Raw genomic sequence first — 8100 nt, 5'->3', positions numbered from 1 at the left:
AGTGATTTGTGTTTCGAATACAAATGACACAATGCCTCTGATTTTCGCGTTTTTACGCAGGAAAGCCAAATTGGGGAAAAGACGCAGCAGGCGCTGCGCCTCTTCCAAGAGACGCAGCTCTTGCTGCGCCTCTTCCTTTTGTTCCCTCCATACGGATTTTCAAAAATTCGTTATAAGTTCGTTATTTGTGGGCCCATCTTTGGTGCGCCTCTTCCCCGATGCTATTTTACTCTTTTGGGTCCGTTCGACGATTTTCTTTCGTTCCGGCTCGCATTTCCAAGCCAGCAGCAGACTGTTTATTCCTTCCAAGACTCATTTTGCTTGTCGCAAACGAGCATTTACTTATTCACAAAAATTCGACGCACAATCATTATGTCTCAAGCGAGAGTAAGCGGATATACTTTCCCTCTCATGACAAGAAGAACAATCCCAACTATGTCTCTAGCGAGAGTAAGCGGACGTACTGTCTCTCTCAAGACGCGAGGATTAACATTTACCCAAACAGTTTTCCCTCCAGCAGTTCCCAGCCGTGTCCTGCTACTTGCAATATTTTCCCAAAGATTATCCAAACAATTTCCTCTCAGCAGTTCCCAGCCGTGTCCTGCCACTCTCAATGTTTCGTGTTTCCCCGCGGAGTCCGACAAGGGTGTCGTTCTCCAGAAGTTCCCAAACCCAAAGCCTTCTTTCTTAGGTTCGTAAACCCGAAATTAGGACTTTTTAACTATAGGATCCCAATCCTTTTAGGTTCACAAGCCTTCAAATTCCCCAAACCGATAGAGTTCCTATACCCAACCTCCGGTTTACCCCTTAAGCTGAACTTACTTTAGGCCTCACTCCCGTCAATGCTTTCCTTTAGGGTCCCATACCCTAGCACAATCCTTATATGTCCTTTAGGTCTTACCCTTAGCTCCCATGCTCAACCTTAGCTCCTACGCAACTCCGGAAGCATCTCGAGGAAGAAGTCTCAGGTATGGTCTCTTCTTATGGCTGGCGAGCCTCCTTACGTAGTCTAATGGACTTTAAACGACCCTCCCCGATAGTCGACAGACTCTAAAATGTTCCCGACGACAGGTCCTTGGTTCAGACCCCTTGAACCGCCTCGCGTCGCCATAGTCGTCAGGTTGTAATCTTCGATTGACCTGATGGCTATACTTTGACTTTCGCCTTGTCCAAGTCTCAGTCAATGTGGGGGCTCTGTAGATACCTCATTTCTGCACCTCCCGCAAACCACCCGGTGATGATTGGGCCGCATGTTTGATACGCGGAACGATTTGTGACAGTTCGTAAGATTATCGTCAAGTGATTGCTCAAATATTAATGTCGACCTCTTAGTTGTCATCTACGTCCTGATACGGTCGTTTTGGCAGTAATTAGAGTACATTCGGAGTCCGGGCCTAAAACCGTCTCCATTTTCTGATAACCGTTAAATCCCGAGTCAGAATGTTCTGGAACGTTCCGGATATTTCTATTCCATATTTCACAAATTTTATCTTTTGGCAAATAATATCCCGTAATATTCGTATAAGACATTAAGGAAATCGAATTATTTCCGTCCTACCATAACTCAAACGCGGAAATCTTTCTTCAGCAGGAGGAAACCTCCTGGGAATAGACGCGCGGCAGTCTTGCGCCTCTTCCAAGAGACGCAGTGGCTGCTGCGCCTCTTCCCAGGCCCTTTTCTGCATGTTTCTCGTATCTTTTTCATATCTTTCCAAGATTCACTTCCAAAGAGTCTCCGAAACCCTAATTCCTCCACGTGATTAGTATAAATAGGAGCCTTCGCTCCTCATATTTCTCACGCGAGTGTCCGCCCTTCTCTTCTCCCTTTGCATTCTAGACTTTGTTCTTACTTATTGGCGCCTACGTGCTTGAACTTTCGACCACGTAAGCTCGGATCTTTCCGGGTACCAGCCTCTCCGTTGCATGACCGACCAATTTGACCAACTACACTCAATCAACTTAATTAATCAATCGTTTTCCTCTTACGAGGGCACTCTCTTTGCATTCGCGTCGAGCATCACTAATCGATATCATAGTTCTTCTCGTTTCGTCAACATGTAAGTCTGAGGGTGTATAATCCTTATTTATTTATTGTATTTTACTTTTCGTATCATCAATTGTAAGGTTTACGTCGAAAATACCATTAAAACCGATTTCTAAAACCCTTTGTTAAAACCTGTTTTGCGGATTTCCAGTAGATAACCGTCGAGAAAGGACGTAGCAACTGCTGCGCCTCTTCGAAGGAGCGCAGTTCCTGCTGCGCCTCTTCGTGAGGCGGCCGCTGTTCCTGCTTCCTTTCTTCTTCGTTTGTCCTCTGTAGTTCGTATCCAAAATCCTTCTTTTGCTTATTCGTTTTTCTATTCTTCATCATGATAACATATTAATTTCACGTGTATATTAATTATCATCATTCACATGTTTAATTCATCAAATCCGACTTAAATCCCTTATAATCCAATATTCGCGGGTTTTCGTCATTAAATTCCATTCCGGGTTGTAGAGATTCAATTTGTTCATATTGGGTTTCTGGAATTCGTCTTTGATATAGTCTAATCTGTCTTTTTGTCATGTTCATCGCATATTCGTCATTAATCCATCTTATCTAACTTAGTTAATTGATTTCAATAGAGGACTCATTAATATTTTTCACTTCTATCATTATTTCATCATGTAAATAATTCGTTTGCATCCGTCTCATTCATGTTTTACTGTTTTTATGACCCATTCATATGTTAAATAACATGTTAATCACTTTCATCCGAGTAAATAATTTAATTGATCATTACAATAACCAATTGACATTAACGGCTTGCAATTACGGCTTCACAGCCAGAACTGAGCCAAGGAACAGACGCAGCGTCTGCTGCGCCTATTCCAAAGGACGCAGCTCTGCTGCGCCTGTTCCTGGCTGAGTTCTGTCCCTGAACTCCGTTCATTAACCGTATTATCGCCTTCTGTTCTGTTCGTTTATTTATTTCATTCTTTTATCTCTTTTTCTCAAATTATCCGTTTTAAAGGTATTTTCGACATAACTCGCCTATCCAATGTAATTATTGTAATTTCCATTATTGTAATTTTATTATTATTGTAATTTGTATCATTTGTATGTTCTCACATGTAATTGAACTTAAATCCTATTTCGACCCAATTGTATGCTAATTAATTGTTCACCGACTTAGTATTAATTATCACATGATAGGATTAATCTATGGATGTTGCATTGCATGCATATAGCCGACGATATATCAAGTACGAATAACTCCCCTAATCATTAGTAGAGGCCGCTATCGAGGCGGGCGGGATTAGGTGTTTGATCAAAAGAGCTTCTTAATACGTACCCTCACCCCTTACTCCAGATCTCCGTGAGCACCCGTGTTCATTAGCATCCACGAGAGTCATTCTAGACATAGAATGCTAAGGGTAACGATTGCTTAGTGTTCATGTCACTACTTTGTGTCTTGACATGACACGAGGTACTCGAACGGTTCCAATTTCCCATAAAAATTGGTGGCGACTTCATACAAAATGCAAACGCTTTTTTCGTTCTCACCAAGCGCCCCCGTGGGCGGCCCGCTGTCCACAAGAAGACTTGCTAACAATCCACGCACTTGAGAGAGATTTGGAGAGGATTAGAGTTAAGTTGAAGTGTTTAGGTTTTGTAAAAATGATTAGAAACTGTTAAACCACGATTATATAACTCTAATCCTTTCTTAATCAAACCGCGGAAATAACACTCGTCAGACCGGATACTCGGTCGAGTATTGAGTATACTCGGCCAAGTATCCTCTAATCGGTCGAGTATTTCCATACTCGGTCGAGTATTCCTGGGTAGTAAACTGTCTAGAAACACACGACACACCTACTCGGCCGAGTAAGCCATAATCGACCGAGTACAGATTTAGGGAAAATGGTAGTATTATAGTCTTCCCTTCTTAAAAAGAACTTCGTCCCCGAAGTTCACACTATACTCACAAAATAAGACCGACTAGAGCTAAACAACTCCCACTACATACCACAAACACCCAACACAACATAGCTAGACAAACACAAACATAACTAAACTAACTTAAATTAACTAAAAACAAACACGCGACCATCTCCTACCCCCCTGAAAAGATAATGGTTACGTCCCCGTAACCAAACATACCTGATCAAAAAGGGTGGGAAAACGCTCTCTCATAGCCTCCTCGGGTTCCTATGTGGCTTCTTCCACATTATGATTAGACCAAAGCACCTTAAGTAAGACGGTCTCACCATTCTTTGTCTTGCGTACTTTGCGGTCTAAGATCTCCTTTTGAACCTCGGCATAAGACAAAGACTCATCAAGCTCTATGTTCTCAACCTCAAGCACATGTGATGGATCACTCACATACTTCCGGAGCTGTAAAACATGAAACATGTTGTGGACTCGATCCAAAGCTGGTGGTAAAGCTAACCTGTAAGCCACCTCACCTACACGATCTAAAATCTCATACGGACCGATAAACTTCTTACTTATCTTACCTTTCTCTCCAAACCTCATCACCCCTCGCATTGGTGACACTTTCAAAAGGACTTTGTCACCAACTGCGAACTCGATGTCCCTGCGGTGCAAATCTGCATAACTCTTTTGGGGATCATGAGCTGCTTTCATCTTTTGACGAATCAGTCGAACTTGCTCAATCATATCTTGCACCATCTGTGGCCTCAAAACCACTGCCTCTGCGCTATCATCCCAAAAAACTGGACTACGACACTTCCTGCCATATAAAGCCTCGAACGGTGCCATTCCTATACTGGTGTGATAGCTGTTGTTGTAAAAGAACTCGATCAAATCCAGCCTGTCCTCCAAACTCCCACCGAACTCCATGGCACAAGCCCTCAACATGTCCTCCAAAGTCTTGATAGTCCTCTCAGTCTGACCATCTGTGGCAGGGTGAAAAGTTGTACTCATCTTTAAGGTTGTACCCATCAAATCCTGCAGCTCCCGCCAAAACCGTGATATAAACCTCGCGTCTTCATCCGACACTATATCCTTAGGTACCCCATGTAGCCGAACCACGTGCTTCTTGTAAGCCAATGCTAACTATATCTTGGTCCAAGTATCTTTAATCGGAATGAAGTGAGCTGCCTTTGTTAACCTATCGACGATCACCTAAATCATGTTGTTACCTTGCTGTGGCTTTGGTAAACCCACGATAAATTCCATAGAGATCGACTCCCACTTCCATTCAGGTACCTCGAGTGACTGAATCTTACCTTGTGGTCTTCGCTGCTCACCCTTTACCCTTTGGCATGTCAGACACCTAGCCACGAACTCGGCCACATCCCTCTTCATGTTAGGCCACCAAAAAGTTTTCTTGAGGTCCTTATAAAGCTTGTCACCTCCAGGGTGAACTGAATAAGGAGTGCAATGAGCCTACGTCATGATTACTCTCCTCAAATATGCATCATCAGGAACACACCATCTCCCATCAAAGTGAACACTCCCATATGTGTGGATAGAAAACCTGGAAACTGTGCCACTCTCCACTCGTGATTTCCACTCTTGGATCTTAGGATCAAGATCTTATTTCCTCTTGATATCCTCATACAAATCTGGCTCGATCGTCAAATCCCCGATGGTATCCCCTTTCCAAATCACATGGATCCCCATCTTGGACATCTCCTCCCTCAGCTTCAGCAAAGACATAGCTGTACACAATGAATGAACACTCTTCCTACTCAAAACATCAACAACAACATTAGCCTTACCCTCGTGATACATGATCTCCATGTCATAGTCCCCGATCAGCTCCATCCATCGTCTCTGTCGCATGTTAAGGTCTTTCTGAGTGTAGATATATTTCAGACTCTTATGATCTGAAAACACCTTAAAGGTTCCCCCGTAGAGATAGTGCCTCCAAATCTTAAGAGCAAAAACAACTGCACCCAGTTCCAAATCGTGAGTAGGATAGTTCTCCTCATACGGCTTCAGCTGCCTCGACGCATAAGCTATAACCTTCCCATGCTGCATCAAAACACATCCCAAACCATTCTTTGAAGCATCGGTATATACTTCAAAGTTCTCACAACCCTCGGGTAAAGCTAGGATACGGGCTGTGGTCAAACGCTCCTTTAAGGTCTGGAACGCCGTCTCACAACTCTCATCCCATCGGAATCTGGTCTCCTTCCTCATCAAAGCTGTCATAGGTCTCGCGATCATAGAAAAGTCCTTCACGAACCTCCTGTAGTAACCAGCTAGACCCAAGAAACTCCGAATCTCAGCAACATTCTTCGGTGATTCTCACTTGGTCACTGCCTCAATCTTGCTAGGATCCACTGACACACCCTTTTTAGATATCACATGACCCAGAAAAGCCACTTCCTCTAACCAAAACTCGCACTTGGATAACTTGGCATAAAGTTGATTGTCTCGCAAGGTCTGCAAAACTAATCTCAGGCGCTCCTCATGCTCTTTATTAGTCTTAGAGTAGACTAAGATGTCATCAATGAAGACGACCACAAACTTGTCCAAGAACGGACTAAAAACCCGGTTCATCAGATCCATGAAAGCTGATGGTGCATTCGTCAAACCAAAAGGCATCACTACATAGTCATAGTGACCATAACGAGACCAGAAGGCTGTCTTAGGAATATCCTCATCTGCTATCCTCAACTGGTGATAACCCAACCTCAAATCGATCTTAGAAAACACCCCTGCACCACTCATCTGGTAAAAAAGATCATCAATCCTTAGCAAAGGATACTTGTTCTTCACCGTGACACGATTCAGCTCTCTATAGTCGATGCATAGTCTCATGCTCCTATCTTTCTTCTTCACAAACAACACCGGTGCTCCCCATGGTGACACACTAGGCCGAATATACCCCTTATCTAATAGATCGTGTAGCTGTTTCTTCAACTCTTCCAGTTCTTTAGGTGCCATACGGTACAGTGCTTCGGATATAGGACATGTCCCCGGTTTAAGCTCCACATTAAAGTCGATATCTCTCTTAGGTGGTAACCCCGGTATCTCATCTGGAAAGACATCACTAAGCTCTCCACCACAGGTATATCAGATGCTGTCAGCTGCTCCACGCGCCGATCTCACACTTGGCAAAGAATCAAGGGGCATTTCTTCCTCAAACATGACTTTAAGGTCATTATAGCGATGAACTTACCCTTTGGCCTCACTACAAACCCCTTATAAGACACCCTGACACCCTTAGGACCCCTCAAAGACACTTTCTTTTGTCGGCAGTCTATCTTAGCATCATACTTAACCAACCAATCCATCCCGACGATGACCTCAAACCCATCCATAGGAAACTCTAGCAAGTTGACCGGTAAGTCTACCCCTCCAACCAACATGGACACGTCTCTATACAACTTAATACAAGACACCGACTCTCCCGAAGGTATAAACACATCATCTTTTACAAGCTCAAACTCCCCCAAACCCATAGCCAAGGCATGACCCCTAGATACAAAAGAATGGGTTGCCCCTGAATCAAACAAAACAAATGATGATGTACTATGAACGATAAAGGTACCGGTAACTACATGAGCATCATTCTCATCTTCCTGATTGCCCATCATGAAGAGCTTCCCGCTGCTTTTCTGACCTCCGCTCTGGACCGAGGTGTTAGAAGTAGTGGTCGTGTCCTCACTTAGGAGGTTTAGTTTTCGGTACTTGTCGTCAGGAGCACATAGACCAAAACACAATTTATAACTTCACAAAAAACTCTACAATTAATAAAGAGGCAAGTAAAGGTCGGATCCCAAGGGACGGGAATTGAGATGAGATTTTCTATTGCAACTAATGGTGTCTAAGGGTGTCACAATTTGGGGTTTGAAGTAGAAGATCACTAAACTAAATAGTAATGAAAGTAAACAAGCAAGATGATTAAAAAGGGATGTAAACAATTGATAAAAGGCACTAGGGTGTCAAGGGGTCATAGGGGATTCATGGGAATTGATCATACAAACATATTCTCAAATTATAAGCAAGCAATTATTGTTGTGATGGATCGAGTTGGTTTATATCTTACAATCCTAGGAAAGTTTGGGTCCTGGAGCCCAATCGATTAGATTGTACAACACCTACAAGTCGACTTAATCATTCCTACACAACTATAT

The sequence above is a fragment of the Silene latifolia genome, chromosome 9 (genome assembly GCF_048544455.1).
Source record: "Silene latifolia isolate original U9 population chromosome 9, ASM4854445v1, whole genome shotgun sequence".
Lineage (NCBI taxonomy): Eukaryota > Viridiplantae > Streptophyta > Magnoliopsida > Caryophyllales > Caryophyllaceae > Silene > Silene latifolia.
The sequence above is the reverse complement of the archived record's forward strand: the minus strand, read 5'-3'. Positions refer to the sequence as shown.